Raw genomic sequence first — 12,836 nt, 5'->3', positions numbered from 1 at the left:
TTCTGGTAAAATGCACATGAAGGGGTACTTCAAGGGTATTCTGGGCAGAGCTGAATATACTTGATGTTACAGTAACCCAAAAAAGGTTGAGAACCACCGAAGCAGCTGATACAATAGTAGAGACCACTTATAGAATGTATCACTTCTTACCTTACACTAGATGGCAGCATGACGCTAAAACAGCTAAAAGCAACATGCTTGCTTTTAATGTGAAAAGGATTGTTATTGTATGGCCCTACTTGTGCACATTGATCCAGTGCAGATTACAATCAATCTTATTTTGTCTATAATTTGTTTACTAAATGTTCCATTCCAGTCCCGTGACATGTTACCTTTGAAATAATTCCGATGACATATCTGAACGTCTACTCAGGCACACCCCTCAATAAATGTTAAATCCCCCTGTGCAGTCTCTTTAATTTAAACCTCTTTAACGAATGTTTATTTACAATGGCAGATAGGATCGTCTAGAGTCTAGAGCCTACCCCGCTTACCCCTTCACAGTAGGAAGATACATATGCAAATAAAAGATGACTGGTCATTGGTCAGAATAATCAGAACAGATTCTGAGGTTCAATGACAAGGTTGCTGTTCTGGAAAGAGCCAAGAACTTGTCTTCCTCAACAACTACTATCCTGAAGCTGTTTACATCCTCTATGACAGGCTCATTGTCCACCCTCCCTCCTAAAAGCCTGGAAGGGATGAGAGAGCCAAGCCCATGGGTTTGTAGCTTCAACCCCGCAGCTCACACACTTACACACACCAGCTGATTAATGGGCTGCTGAATGTTTATTTATATCTTGCTTTGTTTGTTCTTTTACATATTATGAGATGCTACCCAGGAAAGGGATGAAATAAGCCCATATTTATGTAGCCCTAGAAATAAGGTTAATAAAAATCAATAACTTGCTAACATCAGATAACATTCAGATATTAGCCATTTCTGAGACTCACTTAGATAATTAATTTGATGATACAGAAGTAGCAATACAAAGATATAACATCTATAGAAGAGACAGGAATGCTTATGGGGAGGTATTGCTATATACACTACATGACCAAAAATATGTGGACACCTGCTCATTGAACATCTCATTCCAAAATCATTGGCATTAATATGGAGTTGGTCCCCATTAAATGTTGGAGCATTGCTGCGGGGACTTGATTCCATTCAGCCACAAGAGCATTAGTGAGGTTGGGTACTGATGTTGGGCAATTAGGCCTGGCTCGCAGTTGGTGTTCCAATTCATCCCAAAGGTGTTCGATGGGGTTGAGGTCAGGGCTGTGTACAGGCCTGTCACGTTCTTCCACACCGATCTCGACAAACCATTTCTTTATGGACCTCGCTTTGTGCATGGGGGGGATTGTCATGCTGAAACAGGAAAGGGCCTTCCCTAGACTGTTGCAACAAAATTGGAAACACAGAATTGTCTAGAATGTCAGTCTATGCTGTTGCGTTAAGATTTCCCTTCACTGGAACTAAGGGGCCTAGCCCGAAGCATGAAAACAGCCCCAAACCATTATTCCTCGTCCACCAAACTGTACAGTTGGCACTATGCATTGGGGCACGTAGCATTCTCCTGGAATCTACCAAACCCAGTTTCGTCGGACTGCCAGACGGTGTGATTAGTGTGATTAATCACTCCAGAGAATGCGTTTCCACTGCTCCAGGGTCCAATGGCGGCAAGATTTATACAACTCCAGCAGAAGCTTGGCATTGCACATGGTGATCTTAGGCTTGTGTGCGGCTGCTTAGCCATGGAAACCCATTTCACGAAGCTCCCGACGAACAATTATTATGCTGTCAGAGGCAGTTTGGAACTCGGTAGTGAATGTTGCATCCGAGGACAGACAATTTTTACGCGCTATGCGCTTCAGCACTCGACGGTCCCATTCTGTGAGCTTGTGTGGCCTATCACTTTGTGTGTCAGCAGTTGTTGCTCTCAGATGTTTCCACTTCACAATAACAGCACTTACAGTTGACCGGGGCAGCTCTAGCAGTGCAGAAGTCTTACAAACTGACTTGTTGGAAAGGTGGTATCCTATGACAGTGCCACGTTGAAAGTCACTAAGCTCTTCAGTAAGGGCCATTCTACTGCAAAGTTAGTAGAATGGCCAGTACTGAAGAGCTGAGTGGATGAAATAGCCAAATCCACTAATTTGAAGGGGTGTCCATATACTTTTGTACATATAGTGTACAGTGTATTTTCAGAGCCTTTTCCCTATATTGCTTAGAGAAGATCTCATGTTAAGTGATATTGAAGTTCTGTGGTAGCAGGTTAAACCTGCCTCACCTGAAGCTTATTATTTTGGGGTGTTGCTATAGGCCACCAAGTGCTAACAGTCAGTAACTAAATAATGTGTGTGAAATGCTTCATAGTGTATGTGATGTAAACAGAGAAGTCTACTTTCTTGGGGACCTGAATATTGACTGGTTTTCATCAAGCTGTCTGCTCAAGAGGACGCTTCTCACTGTAACCAGTACCTGTAATCTAGTTCAGGTTATTAATCGGGGTGTTTACAAGCACTACAGGGACAAGATCATCCACATGTATTGATCACATTTTAAATAATGCTGTAGAACTTTGTTCTAAAGCTGTATACGTACCCATTGGAACAGTGATCACAATATAGTAGCTACAGTGCCTTCAGAAAGTATTCAGACTCCTTAACTTTCCCCAAATGTTGTTACATTACAGCCGTATTCTAAAATGGATTAAATAAATAAAAATCCTCAGCAATCTACACACAGTACCCCATAAACACAAAGTGGAAACAGGTATTCCATTTTTTGCAATTTTTTAAAACATAATAAACAAATACCTTATGTACATGAGTATTCAGACCCTTTACTATGAGACTCTTGGATAAATCCAAGATGGCGTAGCAGTCGGTCGGTGTGTTGTGTTTGTCTTTTTTTGTCTCTGTCTTACACCTATAGACGTTTAAAAAATATATTTTCTCATATACATTTTATTCTCACATTCTATCTACAAACTAAATATACTTTCCTGCAACCCGCCTCACCTAATGCGGTACGGATCTGCTATTTTTATTCCTTATAACTGGAACCTCCGTCAGGAGCTCGCCAGCTAACTAGCTACTAGTCTTTGTTAGACACGGCTAGCGGTAGGACAATACATGCCAGTCTGCACAGCATATCGGACTGCTTCCCCCTACCACATCACCGGATTCCTGTCGCTTTGGATCATTACACTGGATCATCGCAGCTAGCTGCTACCGAGTGGCTAGCAAGCAAGTGTAACAGTATAACTTTAGACCGTCCCCTCGCCCATACCCGGGCGCGAACCAGGGACCCTCTGCACACATCAACAACAGTCACCCACGAAGCATCGTTACCCATCGCTCCACAAAAGCTGCGGCCCTTGCAGAGCAAGGGGAACCACTACTTCAAGGTCTCAGAGCAAGTGACGTCACCGATTGAAACGCTATTTAGCGCGCACCGCTAACTAAGCCAGCCGTTTCACATCCGTTACACAAGCAAGTATCAGTTAGCCTTGAGCTAGCCACGAGCTAGGCCCATATACCAGCTAATTCTAGGGCTACAATACCTCTTTTGCCAATTGGCCTGGACCCTTTGTTGTCGACGCGGAGCCCCGCCGATCCATCACGACTGGTTTGCCGACGTGGTCGCCCAATGTGGTCTCAACGGGATTTTCCGTTGCAATGTCGCCGAAGACCCATTTCTTGCCCTGGCCCACTAGCTTTCTAAGCGCCGTGTCTCCCACTCGCCTAGCGTAGTACTGACTACTGAACGGCTCCCTGACTCACCTATTGCTGTTCTTCAGACCCTATGATCACTCGGCTACACAGCTGATACCCCCTGGACTGTTTCAATAACACAGTACCTCATTTTGTTAATCGGTTGGCCCCAGCCTCGAATTTAGGTCCTGTATGTACCTAACTGACCCGCTCTGCCCATTCATCTCCATTTACCCGTTGTTGTCTTACCTCTCCCGATCAACACCTGTGACTGCTTTATACCTCTCTCTAATGTCAATATGCCTCTCTCTAATGTCAATGTGCCTAGTCTACTGCTGTCTTGGCTAGCCCTTATTGTTTTATTTCACTGTAGAGCCTTCAGTCGCTGTCACCTGGCCTTATATAGCTCTTTTGTCCCACCCCCCACACATGCGGAGACCTCATTAACTGGTCCCACCAGAGACAAAACCCCTCTTATTGTCACTCAACGCCTAGGTTTACCTCCACTGTACTCACATCCTACCATACCCTTGTCTGTACATTATTCCCTGAATCTATTCTACCACGCCCAGAAATTTGCTCCTTTTATTCTCTGTTCCCAACACACTAGACAACCAGTTCTTATAGCCTTCAGCCATACCCTTATCCTACTCCTCTGTTCCTCTGGTGATGTAAAGATTAACCCAGACCATGTAGACCCCAGTGCCACACCTATTTCCCAGGTGCTATCATTTGTTTACTTCTGTAACCTTAAAAGCCTTGGTTTCATGCATGTTAACATCAGAAGCCTCCTCCCAAAGTTTGTTTTATTCACTGCTTTCACACACTCCACCAATCCTGATGTCCTAGCCGTGTCTGAATCCTGGCTTAGGAAGGCCACCAAAAATTCGGAAATTTCCATCACCAACTACAACATTTTCCGGTAGAACTGCCAAAGTGGGCGGGGGCGGGCTCGCAATCTACTGCAGAGATAGCCTGCAAAATTCTGTCATGCTATCCTGGTCTGTGCCCAAACAGTTCGAGCTTATATTTCTAAAAATCCACCTTTCCAGAAACAAGTCTTCCACTGTTGCCGGTTGCTATAGACCCCCCTCAGCCCCCAGTTGTGCCCTGGACTCTATATTTGAATTGATTGCCCCTCATTTATCTTCAGAGTTCGTACTGTTAGGTGACCTAAACTGGGAAATGCTTAACACCCCGGCTGTCCTACAATCTAAGATAAATGCCCTCAATCTCACACAAATTATCAAGGAACCTACCAGGTACAACCCCAAATCCGTCAACATGGGCACCCTAATAGATATCATTCTGACCAACCTGCCCCCTAAATACACCTCTGCTGTCTTCAACCAGGATCTCAGCGATCACTGCCTCATTGCCTGCGTCCGTAATGGGTTTGCGGTCAAACGACCACCCTCATCAATGTCAAACGCTCCCTAAAACACTTCAGCGAGCAGGCTTTTCTAATCGACCTGGCCCGGGTATCTTTGAAGGATAGTGACCACATCCCGTCAGTAGAGAATGCTTTCCTCACAATCTTAAATAAGCATGCCCCATTCAAAACATGTAGAACTAACTAAGAACAGATATAGCCCTTGGTTCACTGCAGACTTGACTGCCCTTGACCAGCAGAAAAACATCATGTGGCATACGGCATTAGCATCGATTAGCCTCTGCGATATGCAACTTTTCAGGGAAGTTAGGAACCAATATACACCGTCAATTAGGAAAGCAAAGGCTAGCTTTTTCAAATAGAAATTTGCATCTTGTAGCACAAATTCCCAAAAGTTTTGGGACACTGTAAAGTCCATGGAGAGTAAGAGGACCTCCTCCCAGCTGCCCACTGCACTGAGGCTTTGACTTCCGGCGCCGACAGAGATGGCCGCCTCGCTTCACGTTCCTAGGAAACTATGCAGTTTTTGTTTTTTTACGTGTTATTTCTTACATTGGTACCCCAGGGCATCTAAGGTTTCATTACATACAGTCGAGAAGAACTACTGAACATAAGAGCAGCGTCAACTCACCATCAGTAAGACCAAGAATATGACTTTCGCAAAGCGGATCCTGCGTTCTGCCTTTCACCCAGGACAACGGAATGGATCCCAGCCGGCGACCCAAAAAACGACTTCGAAAAAGGGGAAAACGAAGCGGTCTTCTGGTCAGACTCCGGAGACGGGCACATCGTGCACCACTCCCTAGCATTCTCCTCGCCAATGTCCAGTCTCTTGACAACAAGGTTGATGAAATCCGAGCAAGGGTAGCATTCCGGAGGGGCATCAGAAACTGTAACCTTCTTTGCTTCACGGAAACATGGCTCACTGGAGAGACGCTATCGGAGACGGTGCAGCCAGCTGGTTTCTCCACGCATCGCGCAGACAGAAACAAACATCTTTCTGGTAAGTAGAGGGGCGGGGGCGTATGCTTTATGGTTAACGGGACGTGGTGTGATCATAACAACATACAGGAACTCAAGTCCTTCTGTTCACCTGATTTAGAATTCCTCACATTCAAATGTAGACCGCATTATCTACCAAGGGAATTCTCTTCGATTATAATCACATCCGTATATATTCCCCCCCAAGCAGACACATCGATGGCTCTGAACAAACTTTATTTGACTCTTTGCAAACTGGAATCCATATATCCGGAGGCTGCATTCATTGTAGCTGGGGATTTTAACAAGGCTAATCTGAAAACAAGACTCCCTAAATTTTATCAGCATATCGATTGCGCAACCAGGGCTGGAAAAACTGGAAAAACCTTGGATCATTGCTATTCCAACTTCCGCGACGCATATAAGGCCCTGTCCCGCCCTCCTTTCGGAAAAGCTGACCATGACTCCATTTTGCTGATCCCTGCATACAGACAGAAACTAAAACAAGAAGCTCCCGCACTGAGGTCTGTTCAACGCTGGTCCGACCAATCTGATTCCACACTCCAAGACTGCTTCCATCACGTGGACTGGGATATATTCCGTATTGCGTCAGACAACAACATTGACGAATACGCTGATTCGGTGTGCGAGTTCATTAGAACGTGCGTTGAAGATGTCGTTCCCATAGCAACGATTAAAACATTCCCAAACCAGAAACCGTGGATTGATGGCAGCATTCTCGTGAAACTGAAAGCGCGAACCACTGCTTTTAATCAGGGCAAGGTGACTGGAAACATGACCGAATACAAACAGTGTAACTATTCCCTCCGCAAGGCAATCAAACAAGCTAAGCGTCAGTATAGAGACAAAGTAGAATCTCAATTCAACGGCTCAGACACAAGAGGTATGTGGCAGGGTCTACAGTCAATCACGGATTACAAAAAGAAAACCAGCACCGTCACGGACCAGGATGTCTTGCTCCCAGGCAGACTAAATAACTTTTTTGCCCGCTTTGAGGACAATACAGTGCCACTGACACAGCCTGCAACGAAAACATGCGGACTCTCCTTCACTGCAGCCGACATGAGGAAAACATTTAAACGTGTCAACCCTCGCAAGGCTGCAGGCCCAGACGCATCCCCAGCCGCGCCCTCAGAGCATGCGCAGACCAGCTGGCTGGTGTGTTTACGGACATATTCAATCAATCCCTATCCCAGTCTGTTGTTCCCACATGCTTCAAGAGGGCCACCATTGTTCCTGTTCCCAAGAAAGCTAAGGTAGCTGAGCTAAACGACTACCGCCCCGTAGCACTCACTTCCTTCATCATGAAGTGCTTTGAGAGACTAGTCAAGGACCATATCACCTCCAACCTACCTGACACCCTAGACCCACTCCAATTTGCTTACCGCCCAAATAGGTCCACAGACGATGCAATCTCAACCACACTGCACACTGCCCTAACCCATCTGGACAAGAGGAATACCTATGTGAGAATGCTGTTCACCGACAGCTCGGCATTTAACACCATAGTGCCCTCCAAGCTCGTCATCAAGCTCGAGACCCTGGGTCTCGACCCCGCCCTGTGCAACTGGGTGCTGGACTTCTTGACGGGCCGCCCCCAGGTGGTGAGGGTAGGCAACAACATCTCCACCCCGCTGATCCTCAACACTGGGGCCCCACAAGGGTGCGTTCTGAGCCCTCTCCTGTACTCCCTGTTCACCCACGACTGCGTGGCCACGCACGCCTCCAACTTAATCATCAAGTTTGTGGACGACACAACAGTGGTAGGCTTGATTACCAACAACGACGAGACGGCCTACAGGGAGGAGGTGAGGGCCCTCGGAGTGTGGTGTCAGGAAAATAACCTCACACTCAACGTCAACAAAACTAAGGAGATGATTGTGGACTTCAGGAAACAGCAGAGGGAACACCCCCCTATCCAGATCGATGGAACAGTAGTGGAGAGGGTAGTAAGTTTTAAGTTCCTCGGCGTACACATCACAGACAAACCGAATTGGTCCACCCACACAAACAGCATCGTGAAGAAGGCGCAGCAGCGCCTCTTCAACCTCAGGAGGCTGAAGAAATTTGGCTTGTCACCAAAAGCACTCACAAACTTCTACAGATGCACAATCGAGAGCATCCTGTCGGGCTGTATCACCGCCTGGTACGGCAACTGCTCCGCCCACAACCGTAAGACTCTCCAGAGGGTAGTGAGGTCTGCACAACGCATCACCGGGGGCAAACTACCTGCCCTCCAGGACACCTACACCACCCGATGTCACAGGAAGGCCATAAAGATCATCAAGGACAACAACCACCCGAGCCACTGCCTGTTCACCCCGCTATCATCCAGAAGGTGAGGTCAGTACAGATGCATCAAAGCTGGGACCGAGTTACTGAAAAACAGCTTCTATCTCAAGGCCATCAGACTGTTAAACAGCCACCACTAACATTGAGTGGCTGCTGCCAACACACTGCCTCAACTCCAGCCACTTTAATAATGGGAATTGATGGGAAATGATGTAAAATATATCACTAGCCACTTTAAACAATGCTACCTAATATAATGTTTACATACCCTACATTATTCATCTCATATGTATACGTATATACTGTACTCTATATCATCTACTGCATCCTTATGCAATACATGTATCACTAGCCACTTTAACTTGGCCACTTTGTTTACATACTCATCTCATATGTATATACTGCACTCAATACCATCTACTGTATCTTGCCTATGTCGCTCTGTACCATCACTCATTCATATATCTTATGTACATATTCTTTATCCCCTTACACTTGTAAGGTAGTAGTTTTGGAATTGTTAGCTAGATTACTTGTTGGTTATTACTGCATTGTCGGAACTAGAAGCACAAGCATTTCGCTACACTCGCACTAACATCTGCTAACCATGTGTATGTGACAAATAAAATTTGATTTGACCACCGATAAATCGAGAATTTCAAGAAGCATTTCTCTACGGCTGGCCTTGCTTTCCACCTGGCTACCCCTACCCCGGTCAACAGCAACTTGCCCAAGCCCCCCCCTGCTTCTGCTTCAGCTAAATCCAGATAGCTGATGTACTGAAACAGCTGCAAAATCCGGACCCCTACAAATCAGCTGGTATAGACAAACTGGACCCTCTCTTTCTAAAATTGTTGCAACCCTTGTTACTAGCCTGTTCAACCTCTCTTTCTTATCAACCTCTCTCTCTTTCTTATCGTCTGAGATCCCTAAAGATTGGAAAGCTGCTGTGGGCATCCCTTTCTTCAAAGAGGGAGACACTCTAGACCCGAACTGTTATAGACCTATATCCATCCTGCCCTGCCTTTCTAAAATCTTCGAAAGCCAAGTTAATAAACAGATCACCGACCATTTCGAATCTCGAATCTCTGCTATGCAATCTGGTTTCTGAGCTGGTCATTGGTGCACCTCAGCCATGCTCAAGGTTCTAACATAACCACCATCGATAAAAGACAGTACTGTGCAGCCGTCTTCATTGACCTGGCCAAGGCTTTCGTCTATGTCAATCATCGCATTCTTATCGGCAGATTCAACAGCCTTGGTTTCTCAAATGACTGCTTCGCCTGGTTGACCAACTACTTCTCAGATAGAGTTCAGTGTGTCAAATCGGAGGGCATGTTGTCCGGACCTCTGGCAGTCTCTATGGGGGTGCCACAGTCTTCAATTCTCAGGCTGACTCTTTTCTCTGTATATATCAATGAGGTTGCTCTTGCTGCTAGTGATTCTCTGATCCACCTCTACGCAGATGACACCATTCTTTATACTTCTGGCCCTTCTTTGGACACTGTGTTAACAAACCTCCAGACAAGCTTCAATGCCATACTTACACTCCTTCCGTGGCCTCCAACTGCTCTTACATGCTAGTAAAACTAAATGCATGCTTTTCAACCGATCGCTGCCCGCACCCAAAAGCCCGACTAGCATCACTGCTCTGGACGGTTCAAATACCTAGGTGTCTCATTCCAGACTCACATTTAGCATGTCCAATCCAAAGTTAAATCTAGAATCAGCTTCCTATTTCGCAACAAAGCCTCCTTCACTCATGCTGCTAAACATACCCTCGTAAAACTGACTATCCTACCGATCCTTGACTTCGGCGATGTCATTTACAAAATAGCCTCCAACACTTTACTCAGCAAACTGGATGTAGTCTATCACAGTGCCATCCGTTTTGTCACCAAAGCCCCATATACTACTCACCACTGCGACCTGTATTCTCTCATTGGCTGGCCCTCGCCTCACATTAGTCGCCAAACCCACTGGCTCCCGGTCATCTATAAGTCTTTGCCAGGTAAAGCCCCGCCTTATCTCAGCTCACTGGTCACCATAGCAACACCCACCAGTAGCACGCTCTCCCAGCAGATATATTTCACTGGTCATCCTCAAAGCCAACTCCTCCTCCGCCTTTCCTTCCAGTTCTCTGCTGCCAATGACTGGAACGAATTGCAAAAATCACTGAAGCTGGAGACTGAAGCTGAAGCTGGAGACTCACTAATTTTAAGCATCAGCTGTCAGAGCAGCTTACCGATCACTGCAACTGTACACAGCCCATTTGTAAATAGCCCACCCAACTACCCCATTCCCCAAATTGTCAAATCATCTGCATATCTATTACTCCAGTGTTAATGCTAAATTGTAATTAATTTTGCCACTGTGGCCTATTTATTGCATTTGCACACACTGTTTCTAGATTTTTCTGTTGTGGTTTCTTTTCTATTGTGTTATTGACTGTGCATTTGTTTATCCCATGTGTAACTCTGTGTTGTTGTTTTTGTCGCACTGCTTTGCTTTATCTTGACCAGGTCTCAAATGTAAATGAGAACTTGTTCTCTACTGGCCTACCTGGTTAAATAAAGGTGAAAAAAATAAAATAAAGTTTTGATATTGAGCTCAATCCTGTTTTCATTGATCATCCTTGAGATGTTTCTACAACTTGACTGGAATTCATCTGTGGTATATTCAATTTATTAGACATGATTTGGAAAGGCACAGACCTGTCTATATAAGATCCCACAGTTGACAGTGCATGTCAGAGCAAAAATCAAGCCGTGAGTTCGAATTAATTGTCCGTAGAGCTCCGAGACAGGATTGTGTCGAGGCACAGATCTGGGGAAGGGTACCAAAAAATGTCTGCAGCATTGAAGGTCCCCAAGAACACAGTGGCCTCCATCATTCTTAAATGGAAGAAGTTTGGAACCACCAAGGCTCTTCCTAGAGATGGCCGGCTGGCCAAACTAAGCAGTCAGGGTAGAAGGGCCATTGTCAGGGAGGTGACCAAGAACCCAATGTTTTATGGCTTTTCAACCTCTGCCATATCGTGGATTCAGAGCTATTTAACTAATAGAACTCAGAGGGTTCTCTTTAATGGAAGCTTCTCAAATGAAACATGTAGGGTGTGGTGTACTGCAGCTCTCTAGGCCCTCAACTTTTTTCTATTTTTACCAATGACCTGCCACTGGCATTAAACCAAACTGTGTTTCTATTTATGCTGATGATTCAACCATATACGTGTCAGCAACCACAACTAATGAAGTCACTGAAACCCTTATAAAGGAGTTGCAGTCAGTTTTGGAATGGGTGACCAGTAATAAACTGGTCCTGAACATCTCTAAAACTAAGAGCATTCCCTCAGTTCTAGACCTCACCTGAATCTGGTAATGAATGGTGTGGCTGATTAACAAGTTGAGGATACTAAATTACTTGGTGTTACCTTACATTGTAAACTGTTATGGTCAAAACATTTAGATTCAATGGTTGTAAAGATGGGGAGAGGTCTGTTCTCTGCTTTTTTGACACCATACTCCAAAAAGCAAGTCATGCAGGTTCTAGTTTTGCATTATCTGGATTATTATCTTAGTCATGTGGTAATGTGCTCCCAAGAAAAACCTAGTTAAGCTGCAGGCTGGCCCAGAACAGAGTTGCACGTCTTGCTCTGCATTGTAATCAGATGGCTAATATAAATACTATGCATGCCAGTCTCTCTTGACTAAGAGTTGAGGAGAGACTGACTGCATTACTTCTTCTTTTGATAAGAAACATTCATGTGTTGCATAGTCATCTGACACTCAACTCTGACACACACACTTACCCCACCAGACATGCCACCAAGGGTCTTTTCACAGTCCCCAAATCCATAACAAATTTTAAAACCCGTACAGTATTATATAGAGCCATTATTGCATGGAACTGCCTCCTATCTCATATTGCTCAAATGAATAGCAAACCTGGTAAAAACAAACAAACAGCTAAGGCAACACATCACGGCACAACGCCTTTCCCATATTTGACCTAGATATTTTGTGTGTATGTGTTGATATGTAGGCTATGTGTTCCATTTTATTTGTATTTATTTAGTTCTGTCCTTGAGATGTTCCTGTCAATTAATGTTCTGTAATATGTCATGTTTCATATTTTGTGTTGACCCCGGGAAAAGTAGCTGCTGCTTTCTCAACAGCTAATGGGGATCCTAATAAAATACCAACATTTCATGCCCAACAGGCAAAAATTCCAGGCATTTTTTCAAACAGCTCTTACACAAAAAGGACATCATCCTAATTTTCACAATTTCAGTGTGATTTCGACATCACAGTGCAGAAATATAATCAAAATAACAGAATCATGTTTTTGACTGCACTTCCCCTGAATATGTTTTCGTGGTTATCTTTGAAGCAAAGAAGTAGCCTTGAATTCCAGAGAAAAACTACAC

At 44.9% G+C, this 12,836-nt stretch overlaps 1 protein-coding gene across 2 annotated transcripts in view; it reads right to left on the bottom strand.

Moving 5' to 3' along the window:
- The window catches only part of LOC118401584 (B-cell linker protein-like), a 36,941-nt gene that overhangs the window by 14,314 nt on the left and 9,791 nt on the right, over positions 1-12,836 (bottom strand). The gene's annotated exons all lie outside the window — the stretch shown is intronic.

Source organism: Oncorhynchus keta, chromosome 2 (assembly GCF_023373465.1).
Source record: "Oncorhynchus keta strain PuntledgeMale-10-30-2019 chromosome 2, Oket_V2, whole genome shotgun sequence".
Taxonomy (NCBI): Eukaryota; Metazoa; Chordata; class Actinopteri; order Salmoniformes; family Salmonidae; genus Oncorhynchus; species Oncorhynchus keta.
Note: the sequence above shows the minus strand (reverse complement) of the source record. Positions and strands in the feature narration are given on the sequence as shown.